The sequence below is a fragment of the Ciconia boyciana genome, chromosome 3 (assembly GCF_034638445.1).
Source record: "Ciconia boyciana chromosome 3, ASM3463844v1, whole genome shotgun sequence".
NCBI classification, from domain to species: Eukaryota; Metazoa; Chordata; class Aves; order Ciconiiformes; family Ciconiidae; genus Ciconia; species Ciconia boyciana.
The window spans coordinates 19,084,385-19,101,262 of record NC_132936.1 but is presented as its reverse complement, the minus strand read 5'-3'; positions in this window follow the sequence as shown (position 1 = coordinate 19,101,262).

Here is a 16,878-nt window from a genome sequence, read left to right as displayed (position 1 = left end):
ATGTCAAAGTTGCTCAAAATAAGTTTTGATTAGTATGACTTTAATTTCCTTGCTATTGTACTGTGGAAACATTTCCCTTTTTTTTTTTTTTAATCCTAATTTAGATTGAATTTTTATTTTCCTTTCATGTATTTTTCATTTCCATCCAGGTCTCACTTGCAGGGTGCTGTGAAGGGAACAAGAACATTTACAATAAGAAATCTCAGATGATGTTAGCAGAAGGAGTTAATCTATAACTTCCTGCAAGGAGAGAACAATAAAATAACTTCTTTTGGATTTGTTAATAGAGAAAAATATTTAATAGTGACAAAAACTGACCAAACCGACCACCTAACTTCCATGTGCAAGTCATGCCTTATTGAAGGACCAGGTGAACTTTTAAAGGTAAGATTTAAGGAAAGTTTTAGTGTGTTCTCAAGGTGTGGTAAACCTATAAAATTGCTGAGGAACATTAAAGGCAGAAATTGCCATGCTCCTGCTAACTGCTGTACTTAAAATGCATTGATGCAAGTAAGTGGGGAATTGGGTCCAACATGTTCGTCACTCTCAGGAAGCTCCTCTCGGCAACATCTACCAAGCACAATGTTTGCAAGGGTGATGCCATCCTGGAGAGCACACACCTAAAGGCGTGCACCAGGTGGGAGCTAATGTGTTTAAGCCTTGCCACTGGTGGCTGCCGCAGGCCCGGAGGAGAAATGCCAGGGACACGCATGTCAGCAGTAGTTTAAGGAGACAGAAGAAAAGTGCCCAGGGCAACAGGCTCACTAGAAAACGAAGCTCAGTTAGTTAAAAAGTAGCTCTACAGCACAAGAGAGGAGGCAATTGCAGGGACCCTGCAAGCATCCCACGCTGGGAGTTTGCATTGCCATGTGTTCACTGTTATTGTCAGCCATCTCGCTCGATAACACTGACAATTTGGTTTACTCTGGGCTGCAATTGCCCTTCTGAGTGGGACGTGGACCCATCTCCTCTAAGGAGTTGCTTTTGCTCCTCCTAATCTCTGTGGTACCGATGAAGGTCTCCCCCAGTGCTTGCTGGGCTGGCAGCCCGCTTCTGAGTGAGCAACATTTCCAGAGTAATGGATATGGGCAGTTGCGTCTCAGTGTAGGGTCAGTTAAAAGGCACATAGCAGAATGTTTTGAAATGGACATCTGGCATGCAGTAAATGCATTTAGGAAGCAATAAACAGCTCATTTTGAATGACTTCTGCAATTGGTTTCAACACAAGCAGTTGGTGGAAAAACAAGCTTTTAGAAAGGTCATTTAGTGCCATATATAACCCATCTCTTCCAGTTAAACTGCTTAGCAGTGTAAGAAGCAAATCCCAGCCCATTTCTGGTCTGATAATTAATAGAGTCTTCTACTCTAGCTGGAACAGTACAAAGAAAGTGAATGCTGTCCTTGTTATCCAGACTTAATAACTCACCATTTGAATTGTCAGGGTGTCTTTGAAAGAAGCTGATTGTTGAAATCCAAGTGCAGTAGATGTGAAATATTGTATATTGTATCTTCAAGATGAACACAGAATTCACATGCTTTTAGTCAGTAACAGATTACTGACAGCCCTTGGAAAAGGAGAAAAGATTTTCAATCGTAAGACGTAATACTGCAATTTTCTTGCGGATATTCTGTTCAAAGAGTATAAATAAAATATTAAAACTAAAGTATTTATTTTTCTAACCCTTAAAAAGGAAAGATATTTTTTCCCCTTTATTTTATCATTGGATATGATAGACAAGGAGCTTGAGCATTACAAATGTAGGTTTCCAGTGCTAAATAAAAGGATCAGATTTCTAAACTGGCCAGGCAAATTGACACTGATACATGACAAATACATTGCAATTACCCTGAGAGAGGCTATTAGTTAGTTCCTAAAATAAAATAAGTATATTTGAGGTACTAAGTTGTCACTTCTAGACAACATTGACTCCACATGCTCCAGATTCAAAACCAGTCATCATCTTTACTCCTGAAAATCATTGTGTTTAGTTTGATTTAGATATATCAAGTCTGCACTTAGGTAAATGAATGGAAGTAAATCACATTTCAAGTTGTGCACAAAAATGGCAATGCCCCAGGACAGGTTACTCTGATTTTTTTGTGCCTGTAAAAATGTCATGAAGAGAGTTCGGTGAAATGTTTCAGATTAGTGTTGTATTAACTGAAAGTATGATGGTGTCAGCAACTGTTCATGAACCTACTCTGTGGTGAGTGGAAAAAGCAAAAGGGGAAGAGAATTTTGGAAAAGCTTCATTTTAACAATTTATTTTAACATAGCATATTAAAATATTCTAAATGAAAACTTTTTTTTGGAAATCAACTTTAATTTAGAAATCAAGCTGATTTTTTTTTTTTTTTGCCAGAGCATTACTTCCTAATTCCACCACTTGATCACCACTTGAAAAAAAATGGTTTATGCCATTTTATCCAGAAGTTCCACCCACAATGTATGGCTCTTTTCTAAGAACAAATGTGTCTTCTTTTCTAAGTATTATTTTCTTAATTCTTTGTTAAGATAATGGATCAGAAACAAGAATTTCATTTTGCAAAAAATGTCAATATTTCAGACTTTGTTTTCATTTTGTAGAGTCAGGCAAAGAGTGTTCAACCTTTTCATTAAAAAGCCAAGAGAGTAGTGATCAGTCAGCAGGCCATCAGCTTGGGCAGTTGGGTGGTGTAAGAAGGACCGCGGTGCTCCCAGGCAGCCTGGCCCAGCGGCCAGCGGCTGCCTGCCATGCTCCAGCCGAATTCGTACTCAGAAAAGCCATGGCTTCCTCTAACCGGGCATCTGGGGTGGGGGAGCACCGAGTCATCTGCCTTACGCTAATTCTAGGTTAGTGTTTGGCTATGAAGTGGTATCTCTTTCGATGATGCAAATTTGTAGCGATGAGCAGTAATAAGAAGAAAGAAAAAAATAATCCTGGCGGTGCCCTTCCCACATCCCCCAAATTACAAGATATTTCTGCTGAAAGAACCTGCAAAAAGGTGGTTAACACTGACCTTAAATGGTCATAATTAGGTCTGTAAGTTAATGAGCTATTGAAGCCAAAAATTCCAGCTGCATTTCTTCAAAAATTGCTATTCAAATTCATCTGTCTCTGGACCTTGGCACAGCCACACATGAGGTATGACTGTGCTTGTAGCTTGTGCAGATATAACCAATCTGAATCTCACTAATTTACTGCAAATAACATCAGAGAGCTCAGCGTGGGCCAGTCGGTCAGGCACTCACCAAAGGCTTGATGTTGGCACTTCAGACAATGCTTCAGCAATGCCACAGCCACCCTCCGTGGCTTCCTAAGCCAGTTAAGTCAGGTCAGGACTGTTAAATAGAGACACCACCTCTAGTTCAGAAATCCTGCGAGTCTCACATTGCTGGGTGATGGGGAAATACTCTGGGCAAGAGTTTATCTGTGCTAACTGGGGCTTCATGGGCCTTTTGGCCACAGCTGGTGGTGAGGGACTATGCTGGCTGGAGCTGCCATCTGACCTTCTGCATAGGTTCCTGAGTAATTTTTCTAGCAGATATTTCTCTAAGAGCATCCAGCTTTGGACAGAAATATGAACCTAGCTTCAGAACATTTCATTTTCTGACGAAGCCCACCAAGGGCTTCAGTGGGCCAGCAACAATATTTACACCAGCATTGATCAAACCATAATAATCAAGCCCACATGCAAAACCCACAGGCTCACTAGTGTGCATACAAACAGGTTAGCCTCTTTTTTCCTTGCTTACTCCTTAGCACCACAGCTTTGTCCTTTAATATTCACTGCCTGCCACGCAGGGTGATGAGACAAAGCAGCAGAGACGAGGGTTCATGCCACACCCTTTACAAGGGATTAGTGCTGTTCAAGGGCTGGAGGCTGCCAGCCAGGGGAAGGTCACCTGTCTTGTTGGAAAAGTTAAGCATTTCATTGAACACGGAGATTTGACAGTGGCACATGACATGCTGGTGACTTTATCGCACCTAGCTGAAAGTTTATATGCATTAAAACATCCTTCACTTTTCCCAGGATCAGGTTGGGCTGAACACCTTTCAAAGTGAAGCCACTCCAAGCAGAATAGTTATTTGTGACAGTAACTCAAGATCGTTCTGTCTCGATAAATCAAAATTTGAAGTCTTGGGAGTGCAATAATTAAATAAGGGCACAGCTCTGAATCACATCTGGCCATTCCAGCAGCTTTGAAAGTTTGTGGGATATTTAAATTATTTTGTTACACAATTTGAGTTGTTGATCAACATTTTTGGTTGAATATAAAACAAATTATTAAAAAAATGTTGTGTGCCTGTATAAAATTGAGCAATATTAGAAACAATTGTAATAGAAGCATAGAAGAATATAATTGTAACAGAAGAAGGTATATTTTTATTGGACAATTTTTCTTCTTGCAGCCCATTGTTTGGGAGAGCAGCATATTATTGACAGATTAATTATCTGTTAAAAATCAGTTTAAAAAAATTGTTTCATTGGTGGTGAAGGGAAACGAGATGGTAAAATAAATAATTACCTGTTTGGCTTCCAGTACTTTCAACAGACTGTTTGGAACCAGGGAATTTTGGGGGGAAGGTGGGAGCTGGATGACTTTTGTCCTTATCTGGAGAAAGGACTGCGTATATACAGACAGGTTGTATTCAATTTCCAGATATAAATATCAACCTTAGGTATTAATAGACCAGATCATCTGAAGAAATTATCAGCATGTCTTCTAGTCTGTAAAAAACCATTGTGATGATTCTGTGCCAAATATTTTCTTGGCACAACCACGATGATTTCAGAGAGCATTTTGGTTGGAGGAATGCCTGTTTCCAATTGTACAGACACTTGCGGAAATGGATGCAGGTAAGCTGGGAGTGGAATAGAACTAAGTACAGTAGGTGAAGGAAATTGAGATCGGGTCCTCACACAGCAGGTCCTCACACTAATTAAGAAGTGGGAAAAATGAGTGTGAGGATGAATGACCTTCAAAAAACGCACCTCTGTTTCTTCTGCTCCCTTAATTCATCCACAATCATGTCAACTCAGCTATATCCTAGCAATAAATATTCCCTTCTATGCTTGAAAAATCAAAATCTTATCAGTTTGGCTCTAGTAGGCACTACTGTTGCCTAACCGTATCTTAGCATCCAGAGAGCTAATAAATGCTTCTTATTCAAAAAAAGCCAAGCTTTTAAAATCCACCTTGATCATTTGGGGGGAAATTTTCCTCCAGAAAACTGGTATCATTCCTCACCTTTAAGAATGGACTCAAGAAGGCATCTAGCCATTATCAGAGCTACAAGCAGCCTGAGCTCACCATCTGCACACAACAAGGACACGCAGGAATAAATGTCGTCCTCAGGCTGTGATGTGTCTCTCGCTCCCTAGCCACCTCCCCTGAAATGCTGAGCAGAAAGATGGAGAGAAAACCTTACAGACCTGGCAGGAGGAACGAGGTTAAACTGTAGCTCTGAACTCTCTTCAGAAATGAAATTAAGGTACCTGGTTGTATCCATAACTCTCCCCCTTGTCAAGCCTCACTTTTTTATAAACACACTAAGCAAAGAGTGAACATAGAACAAATGTTCAGCGTGAGAGATGGGCATGCAGGGGCACAGGCTTCAGCAAGAAACAAAGTACCGGACAATGAGAGAGGGCTTTGTCCTCAGTCGGATCCTCACAAAGCTGTCTTCCCTCAAGAAACAACACTCTGCATGGAACTGATCCCTGATTTCACTCTGACCCCTCGGTCACATGTCGTGGTGGTCAACATACTGAAAACAACTGCTCAGTGTGTGAGAAACAAACAGAAGATGTGTCAAGAGTGTGAGAGAGCACAATATCAGTAATATGGTAAGGCTAGGCAATAAACTGATGGTACTCACTGCTGTTATAAATGTTTAAATCCTATACCATATCAATAGCCCAGACTGCTGGATACATTAGCCTGCGGAGGGACACTCAGACGTGCCTGGGATTCACAGACAAGGCATGAGATGCCTCTGGCCTGCTGTGGACATCCTTAGTATAGGATATCAGTGTCTCAAGATAGGCATCTGAGGCTCGCTTCACAATCAAAGAATAAAAAGGAGCATCTTTAACATTCAATCAAAAAAATAGACACCTAACATTGATCAGAAAAATTACTATAAAAGGAGACAAGAGGTACTAGCTCATACATTTCCTATATTGCAGACTCCTTGACTCAGACGCAGTGAATCATACCATCAATGTCTGTGTGCCTGGGTTTCCCCAAAGCATCAGATCCAGTAGATCTACTCAGAATGTACTTAACTGATGTGGAAAGCACTCATCTGGCCACAAGGAGTAGCAACTGTGGTCACTCTCAATTAAAAAAATAGGCCAAAGGTTGCAGTAGTGTCTAATTTTGGAAAAGGATACAGCAGATCATTCACTGAGGAAGAAAGTGGAGGATGTGTGTACCATACTCCAGACGATACTGGAGCCTGATTCTGCATAGACATTTGCCTCGTGCTGCATAGGTGTGTAGAGTTACTAGTTGCCTTTTTGTCGGATTGTCCTCTTTTCTTCAAAAGAGGCATTTGTGATGCTGTGAACCCAAGGACTCCAACTCTTGACCACCATCAGGAACTGTGAGCAGTGAGACCACTTCTAGCCTGATTTATGGAGAGAATGGGGCTTAGTGTGATGGTGCAGCTTATCAGCATTCGCTTTCCCCACATATCCAGCAATAGCCTTTGAACCCATCCGTCAGTCCCAACTGAGCAGTGTGTTGCCACTGTCAGCAGCTGCTATCACATGAGCTTTGGTGCTTTAATGAATTGAGACACTGTTTCAAATATTGCTCCTGCTGTAAATCCAACCCCAAAACATTTTTATCAGGGATTCTCATTTCTCTTACTTGAAAGCACATTTTTTGCATTTTAACTGGTGCCACTGCTTGCAGAGGGATTGCTCTGTTCCTCCTTTGGTCTTCAGGAAGGGCACAGAAACAGTGGGTCTTCAGTTCCTCTGCTGAGAGTTACTGGAGGAAAGACAGGGGAAAGGAGAAGAGAAGCAGAGAGCATAGTGATTAACATTAACTACAGGCACATATGATTAATGTTATTTGTATAATAGCATTTAACCAACAACAGTGCACTCATAACAATAGGTGGTTTGAGGGAATGTCGTGGCAAATGTAAGGAGCTGCTGTTGGTGGATAATAATGTGCTTCTGCAAAAAGACTCTCTTCATGATTCATGCATTAGAGTTGCAAAAATAACAGTAAAGGGGAAAAAATAGCTCCTGGGTACAAATACCAGACTGCAGTTGAACCTAGCCAGCACCTTTATGAATATTACAAGGACACTGACTTATCACCAGTGTATTTTTTATATAGCACAGTCTTCAAATTGTTAATAGGACTAAGTGAAACTAGCTGCAAGCCCTGTTTCTCTATCCATAACCTACTCTAGTATCTAGACCTTATAAAAATCACCAAAATAGTGTTTTGAATGTTTAAGCCTACAGATATGTTTGAGAGAATTATCCTTTGGTATTAACTCTTCCAGTAAAAATTGAAAGCAAATGAAAAGAAAATTGCCCCAAACTTTTTTCCAAAGGACAGAGAAACAGATAGCTTTTATTCTAAGTGCTTGCACTGCTGTTCATCTGCAGCCTACAGGAAATCAGGTCTGTGAGGGTCACATCCTCAGTCATTTTTCTGTGGCCATCTAAGGGTTTGTTCAAGTCACTTTTCCGTGCTGGTCCGGGGGAACATTAGGAATGTTCTGTTATACAAGCTGTGGCTCCAGCTCTACAGAGACATGTGTGATATGCTAAATTTAACCCCCTCCAAGTCTCTCTGGCTTCAATGAGATTATTCATTTGAGCAGAATAGTTCACTAGCTATAAAAATAAGCATGGCAGAGCCATGCATTCAGGATCCCTAATTATAACTATTGTGAGCTACTATTATGTATGTATTTGTTAAGCATCTACAATTTGCTTAGCACTAGCTGTCACTAGACACATTAAAAGAATGTGAGGGTTAAATCTAGGTGCCAAAGACAAAACTCTCTTAGGCTCCAATGGGGCCATTATTTCAGCCTTGCAATTTGTAAGTTGAATCTGAAAATAAAACACCCCAAAACCTGTAACTATACTTGATCAAATAATGAAAAAGAACGAAGTATTTAAATTATTTGCTGAATGATAGAAAAAGTTACCCACAATTGAATATGACATTGTTTTTCTTCTTGGAAGTTATAGGTTTCTTTTAAACATTTTAAGAACCTTGTGATGTTCTGATACAACAGAAATCCAAGTCAGGCAGAAATCTTTGGTGCACTTCTGGACTTAGGTGCGTACCCAGATGCAAGAGCGAAACAAGATGTTTATATGGTATCTGGAACAGGCATAGGAAGGTGAAAATAAGGTAATACCTTCACAGAAGCAAACAGCATGGTTTCATCTGTTCTGCTGTGTACAATATTGGCCATTCTACAGGAAAAGGGAATTTCCAGCTGATATTGCCAGTAACAGCAGACATGCTTTGGGGCATATGTTCCCTTCACCATCTTTGATGAAGAAACAGCAAATTCCACAGGTTAGAAACAATGATGTTGTTGGAAGCAACACAGGTCTGTAACAACCTAAACTCCTCCACCTGCTGGTTCCACCCTCCCTTCTGGCCCACAGATATATGGTTCATCCCTACACTAGAGAACAGTACCCAAAAATATACAGGCACATGTTTCCAAATCACCTCATGGCAATACTGAAAATTAATTCTGCAAAAGACTCTGATCCACAGCTATACAATCCCGACGGCTGATTGCAAAGGAGGAGCAGGAACACGTGGCTTGGACAGGAGCTGGGGAGACTGACCCTTTCAACACAACACAGTTACAGATTGGCTTGAATAGATCATGAAACTGTATGGTCTGATTATAGAGGGTGTAAAGAACAATGTCCCTGTTGAGTCCAGGGCTTTTTGCAGACTGTCAGGCTAAGAATTCGAACTTCCAGACTCCCCTTGTGCCTGCTTTCTGTGAGTCTCCCTGGAAGAGCGTGATGGAGAGGTCAGGGATGTAGTAGATGTTTTCTGAAACATATTTACCCACTCACAACTGAGCATTGACGTCCTTTATTCATCCTCTATGAGAATTCACTCCAGCAGTCACAAGAATGCCTGTTCAGTTTTCAACCATACAGGGTGACAGCATTTTAGGCAAGCCTTGGTTCTACCTGATATTTCTACTAGAAGTTCTGGTGACAATGGTTTCAGAGTTTTTAGAGAAGAAGGTTATTTAAATTTAGAAGTTTTAGAAAGGGAATTTGTGATAATATTATTTTGAAGGTATAATCTTCTTCCAGTGTAAATTAAAATTGCTTAATTATTTTCTGTGTAGATTTCAGCATTATATGCTGTTATATTATCCATAGATGTGTACAGTTGTTGATGTTTTCCTTTGCTAGCAATAAGCTTATATGGTGACATGAGCATCTTGTACTAAACTAAAATTTATTTCACAAGAGGAGTATCCCCCTGCTAAGAGTTTTTTGTCTTTGTAAATTGGGTGTTGTGACTATTCTAAAAACAGATGCAGCATTACCTGAAAGCTCAATGAAATGCCAGAGAATGTTGTTTTTATTTAGAGGATTGCTAGCTTTCTGACAGTAAGTGTGTTGATCTGTGGATTTTTGAACATGTTAATTGTCCATGATAGGTTATCTTTTCTGTATTTATTGCGGAGTCTAGCAGTCTAATGTTGAAGGAACACTAGTGGTATCTATCTACTGCATTCTTGATGAAATTAACTCTAAAACCCTAGTTTGGAGTTCAGATATATCATAAGTACAGCATAGTTTCGGTTACAAGACTATCTAAAAAGATCTGTTTTAAGTGGATCATGGAAAGAGTTACATGATGGAGAGAGGGCTGCTCTCAATCAATTCACCCCCTAGTCTGTATTGTTACTGGGGATTACCCCAACCCAGGTGCAGGACCTTGCACTTGGCCTTGTTGAACTTCATCAGGTTCACATGGGTGCACTCCTCAAGCCTGTCAAGGTCCCTCTGGATGACAACCCTTCCCTCTAGCATTCACTCAGTTTGGTGATATCTGCAACTTGCTGAGGATGCAGTCAGTCCCACTGTCTATGTAGCTGATGAAGATATTAAATAGTTTTGGTCTCAGGACGGACTTTTGAGGGATGCCACCTGTTACTGGTTTCCACTTGGGCATTGAGCCATTGACTGTAACTGTTTGGACATGGCCATCCAGCCAGTTCCTTATTCATCTAACCGTCCATCCATCAAACCCATATCTCTCCAATTTAGAGGTAAGAATGTTGTGGGGGACTGTATCAAAGGCCTTACAGAAGTCCAGATAGATGACATCTGTAGAAGTCTATGTAGATGACATACCTTGTCCACTGACACAGTCACTCCATCATAGAAGGCCACTACATTAGTCAGGCCTTCTACAGGCCAGGATGGGTCTATGAATTTTCATGTTTCTTTAATGAGGATATCACAATTATATGTGATAGACTGTCCTAGTTCTACTTCTTTATGAAATTTGAGGAGCAGGTAAAAAGTTCGTATTGTAGGAGTGAGCAAAGATTGTAGGGGACTCATACAAAAGGGCTTTGCTGACCTTAGCAAGAAGAATGAAGAGACAAGCTAAACGTTTACTCTGTTTTGATTTACTTTTCCTCCATGTTTTAAAGGTTACCAAAAAGAAAATATAGAGTGTTATAGAATTAAAGACTATTACATAAGCACAAGGATACTGTTAACTCTATGTGTGATCTCAATTCTGGCATTGCATAACTGCTGTATCTTTGGAATTTTTGCAACTATGACCTTGTATTGCAACTTTCTGTACTCAATTTCTTAATTCTGGATGGACTGTTAAGAATTCAGCTACTATGCTCTACAGAGCATGAGTTAACTAAAAGTTGCTGGTTTAATACTTGAAACTCAAAACCTGATCATAGCTGGAATAATTATGACAGGAGGCATAAAGGCACACCTTTGACACCAAGACAACAGCCTTTCAGTTTTCCGGTTCCTGCTCAAAAGCCAAGCAATATGCAGGCTTTTCAGTTTAAAGAATCATATGAATAACTTAATATAAATAAATAGGGTATTTTTCTCTGTTGTCACTGGAAGAAACAGCTTCCCTCTTTTAACTGATTTTTTTTGTTGTTGTTGGAAAATCAAACTGTGGCAGATATCTGGCAGGGAAAACTTTCATTGCAAACAGGTAAAGTCACTAAATTTTAAAGCAACTTAAGCCTTTCAATCAACAGCATATGGGACTGTTTGTAGTCATCACAACCTATCTTATAATACATGAGCAAGTGACTTTGCAATTAATTTAAAAAGGCTAAGCTTCAAAACCAACAAAGATTTTTTAAATTATAAATTGTGCAATTAGACTGGGTAACACATCGCCACAGGGAATTGTTAAAGTCAAGCTTAGGTAAGATTCAGAAAAAAAATTCCTTTTCTGATTCCAGTAACAAGGCTGCTCAACACTCGAAATTATTTATAATGTCCTTTCTTTTTAAGTCAGGCATAGAAAGTTTCAGGACTTGAGCCTTTCAGGATGGGGTCTAATACATACCATATTTTATACCTGCCTTTCTGTATAATAATTGCTACTGATTACAGTCAGAAACAGATTACAGGATAAAAGTGACATGGCATCTCACCCCTTACAGTAATTGTCCTGTAGAATAATTTTGTGGTGTAAAGGGCTGCTGAAGATAAATAAGGGCAGCAGAATACAAATGTACTCAGTATCTGTTCCTGAACTTTGATTAAAGTTTCTGGTAAGGAACCAGAATTGCTAGCTTCACTTAAATGGCACTTGACTGTTGTGCTGGGAGCAGCTCCACTTATCTACCTTATTTATGGAGAGCTTTAGTTATTACTTCTTGTTATATTTTATTTACTTTAAGAGATTAGTATTCTTATGAATATTAAGAGCTTGTACATAATATTCATCTTATATTTAAAAAGTTCAAGTGATTCATATTTTGTGAAATTCCTTGCAGGATGTGTGTAACGCTTTTGTGCCATTCTCACAACAGCTGGTGGAAGGTGGCTCACTGCAGTAATTATTTGTTTGTAGAAACTGTGATTAAATTAGAAATGGTTCTTTAGAAGTTGATGAAAGACTGTGAAAAAAACACCTATTTCCTGTCTTGAATCAAGATGGGAAATATATGGGATTTTTTCCCATAGGTTCAAAAGTGTGCAAACATATCAGCACCGAAGATACAATTACTGTATTTTTCTATTTTATTTGTTAAGTGGAAAAAAAAAAAATTGAAATTAATGTATTTGTTTAATTTTGCTAAGCTGACACAAGATAAGGCCACACTAGAGCTGGTACTCCCCTAAGGGACTGCAGACTGTGGATAAGTCCATGCTGGAACCAGCGCAAGGGGAGGAATTAATTGCAATGTTAAACCCTATGGCCTGGTCCAAAGGGACCAACGGTGGAGCCTGTAATGGATATACCTGTAAATTGTTGTAACCCATGATTTGAGCTGCATTTTGTAAGTACTACAGCAGAAAACACCCAAACCAGTGGAGTATGAGCCTTATAAGAAACAGTTAAGTGCAACAGTGACCCGACCTGAGCTGGCTTTGGTGCCCAATAACTTTGGTGCCCATGCAACACACCACCTCACCTGTCCTGAGTGACCACCATAACAGATGGAGCCCAAAGACAGGGACTAAATTAACTCAATGGACATTTTGTGGACATTTATGGACATTTTACAGAGGTGCTCCATAGACTATGGGAATGATATCTGTGTATCATAAGTGTGGGAAAAGTATCACAAAGGATGGGAAGGGGGTGGTGGTTAATGAGGATCTATTGGATAGTGTGGGACCCGAGCATGATGTAAATGGTATGGAATAAGGGGTGGAGAATGTGCTGGGTTTTGCTGGGATAGAGTTAATTTTCTTCACAGTAGCTTGTATGGAGCTATGTTTTGGATTTGTGCTGGAAAGTGTTGATAACACAGGGATGTTTTAGTTACTGCTGAGCAGTGCTTACACAGAGTCAAGGCCTTTTCTGCTCCTCACCCCACCCCACCAGTGAGTAGGCTGGGGGTGCACAAGAAGTTGGGAGGGGACACAGCTGGGACAGCTGACCCCAACTGACCAAAGGGATATCATATGCCATATGACATCATGCTCAGCATATAAAGCTGGGAGAAGAAGAAGGAAGGGGAGACATTTGGAGTTACAGCATTTGTCTTCCCAAATCACCATTATGCATGATGGTGCCCTTCTTTCCTGGAGACAGCTGAACATCTGCCTGCTGATGGGAAGTAGTGAATGAATTCCCTATTTTGCTTTGGTTGCACAAGCAGCTTGTGCTTTACCTATTAAATTGGTTTTATCTCAACTCAGAAGTTTTCACACTCATGCGAAAGTGAGTGAGCGTCTGTGTGGTGCTTAGCTGCTGGCTGGCATTAAACCACAACACTACACCAGGACATTAATTCCTGTTCTTCTTCTTGGCTTTGTGAGCAGCACTGGCTCCAAGTTGTGCAGCTGTTGTGGTAAAAAATGCATGAAATTTAATCTTTAAGCCTTGCTCCATGAATTGCTTTAAAAATAATGGACTGAAGCTTTAACTTTGCATCATGAAATGACTGAGGATTATTGAAGATTCTTAAGCACAGGCCAGTTGCACAACTTAGAGCCTGTCTGTGTGTTCCATGATTCCTCTTCAGGCACAAGTAGTCATGGGTGATCCAGCCCTGAGATGAGAAATACTTTGTAGGTATTTCTCAAGGAAAGGCGCAAAACTTCTTAGGAAGATGGAGGAACATTTTAGCATTGAGCTGCGTCACCAAAAATATTCAGATCTTGTCAAGAAGTCAGAATACATTGAAGACTGTTGATTTGAACTAAGAGTTTCTTTTCTTATTTATTTTTGTGTTTTACTGACAGAAGTTAGAAGAACACAGAGATTAATGGTTTTTTTCTGAAGAGAAATGTAGCTATTACAGAATTGGAGAATTCCAGTAAAACATTCTTTCTCATCTCCACCCAATATGTAATTCCTTCCCCAAGGAGATTTACTCCCTCTTACACTCACGCATAGTCATGCCCAATATGATTTCTATCCATCGTAGCCTCTGTAATATTAATAACAACCGTAATTACATTGTGCCTTCTGACCCCAGTTTAACATAACACATTTGAGTTCATGCACTAAGTAAAATGTTTAATCACAAGCGTGCTGAGGGAGGAGCAGGTGTTCTCAATATCTCACCTCCAAATGCTTGCCCTATGGCTGGTTTCCTCTTACACACCCATTTATTATGAAGCTGATGGAACTCACTACTCCTGCCTCCCTGAGCTTCTTAAGTAGCACCTCCGGCATCAGCGTTATTAAAAAAATAAAATCAAATGTGAAAGAGACAGGGCAGGTGGATGGTCATAAGGACTTGGTGCTATTTAGATTACACAGCTCCTTAGGTATGTCCTTACATTTAACGATGAGCATTTGGTAACTGCAAGTATATAATCACCTCAGCTCATGTCATTACTTGGTTTAACAGCTAATGCTTAAATCATGGTTCTTGATGGATTGACAGGAGAATGCTTTTCCCTTCCAACTAAATACAAAGAATAGGGATCCAAGTTTCCTTTTTTTTCTAAGGGTTTTTAAGACTGCTTCGTTCCTGAACCTGCAAGGGCTAGTCAAGGGATTTCATGTAATAATGTGAGAAATGTACTTGATGATACAAAACTTGTGTCATTCTGTGCAGAAAGGTAAAGCATGGGTCACTTTCTTTTTAGCAGAGAAGAACTATTCAGCGTAAAATAATCTAGATTCTCATTCTGCATCTCTGAGGTTCAAAATAATGAAAATGAAGCCCTTGAAAAGTTATTAGAACCCAATGGAAGTAGATGCTTGTTATGCACAACTGACATCTTGATGGGAATTCTTAGAAATTGCTACCACTTGTATGTTTGCAGTGTACTTGGAGCTTTCCCAATGCCGACCTATGTTTTAAGGCCAGAAATGACTGCTATCTCTGCTACCTCTGACCTCCAACACAACACAGTCTGGAGAATATTGCTTGGTAATACCTGAATAAAGCCCATAACTCCTGGTTGAGATAGAGCAGCTGTCCTTTAGAAAGCCATCCAGTCTTTATTTGAAGATATTAAGTGATGAGAAATGCATGAAATGCCTAGATAATTAACCACTGTAAGAAGTTATTTTTATATAAAATTTGATGTTAATTCAAGCTACTAAATTTTATGTTGTCTGTTGCGATGAAGAGCTGCCTTCACTCAAAAACAATCTCTCAAAGCTGGTACTTGTACGCTATGAGCAAGTCACCTCTTAGCCTTCTCATGGATACACTAAAGAAATCAAACTTCTTTATCCTCTGGCTGAAAACATGTTTTTCCTGAACGTTACTGGTTCATACAGCTCTTGTCGGCCTTTTCTAATATCCTTTAGCACAGACACCAGAACTGACAGTAATGCTCTCATTAATGCCAAGGAGAGCCACACTACTACCGCTTTATAATTTTCCTTGTTTCCACTTCAAAAATCGCCACGAGTTCTTTCCACACTTAATAGTGCTGGAAATGGGTGTTCAGTTGGTTGACTACTTTGACCCTGCATTGTCTTCAGCACTACTGATTGCAAAAATAGAATTTCATCCTATGAATGTGACCCATTTCCTTGTAGTTGAACATATTAAAATGTGAGTTGCTAAGTACTATTTATAATGAATCTCAGATCACTCGGTAGAACTGGCCTGCTCTTAGCATTATTTACTGTTCCCCAGATTTTGCTACAGCTGCTAATTGTCTGTTTTGTTCAATTTAACATCAATGTCCCATTAGTTATCCCTCAGACTATTCCATGACCCATCTGTTCTCACCAAAAGGAAGTTATATTCATCTTAGTCCTTTTTCTTTCTTAAGTTCATCCATTACTTCTATTAATATTCCTTTATGCAATCTGAAGTCTTTCTTCTTTCACTCCAGGAAGCCAGTCTCCAGTGCTAAGCCTGGCAAAGGCAGTGATTGCAATGGGTGAAAATCTGTTTTGTTTATTTTTAACCTGCTTTTTTCCCTCTGCAGCTGTTCTAAACTGATTTGGGAATGACCTGCAGGCAGTCAGCAAGCACCCCCTATCCCTATCCATCATAACTTGCCCCTTCTTTTATTCTGTCTCATCAAGTTGACTAAAGCATTTTTCAAAGGATCTGTCTTTTTATTTCCAGTATTTTCCACAAGGCAGTGCAGTAACAAGGCTGGCACAAAATCCACTGCAGGGAATGAAACATGCCTTAAGCCCAACTAAGCCATTTTCACAGCCCAAAGCTTAGCCAAATCTTTACTGTGGATCCCCTCTGCTATTCCATTGTCTGCCCAGTTTACTGCAACCCCTGTATCAGGAAAAGTCTCTTCCCCCACAAAGGAAAATAGCATCGACGAAGAGAGATGCTGCTTTGTACAGCACAACATGTGTAGCTACTTGGAGGTGTACCATTTCTGTCTGTAGGGTAACGCTCTTTGCTCTAGCCAAGCAATGTATCCTCTTACTAGAAGTTAGCCACAAATGGATCTTTAAACATCAGTCATGGGCTACAGGGAAATATTTGACCATGTGTTGACACTGATATTGCAGCACCTTGCTCATATGCCAATACTCACATACTTGGCTGAGCTGATACACTGATAATACACCATGTTCCCCAGCTAGATACATCCTTGCCTCTCCTCCTCAGCTGTGCTCACAGCATACTTTACTCTCCACAAAAACCAGTTGGGGGATCTTGTCCTCTTACAGCAGGAAGTGAAAAATGCACTTGAGAGAATCATGACCTGCATGCAAATCCATTTTCTGCCTGGTTTTGGGCA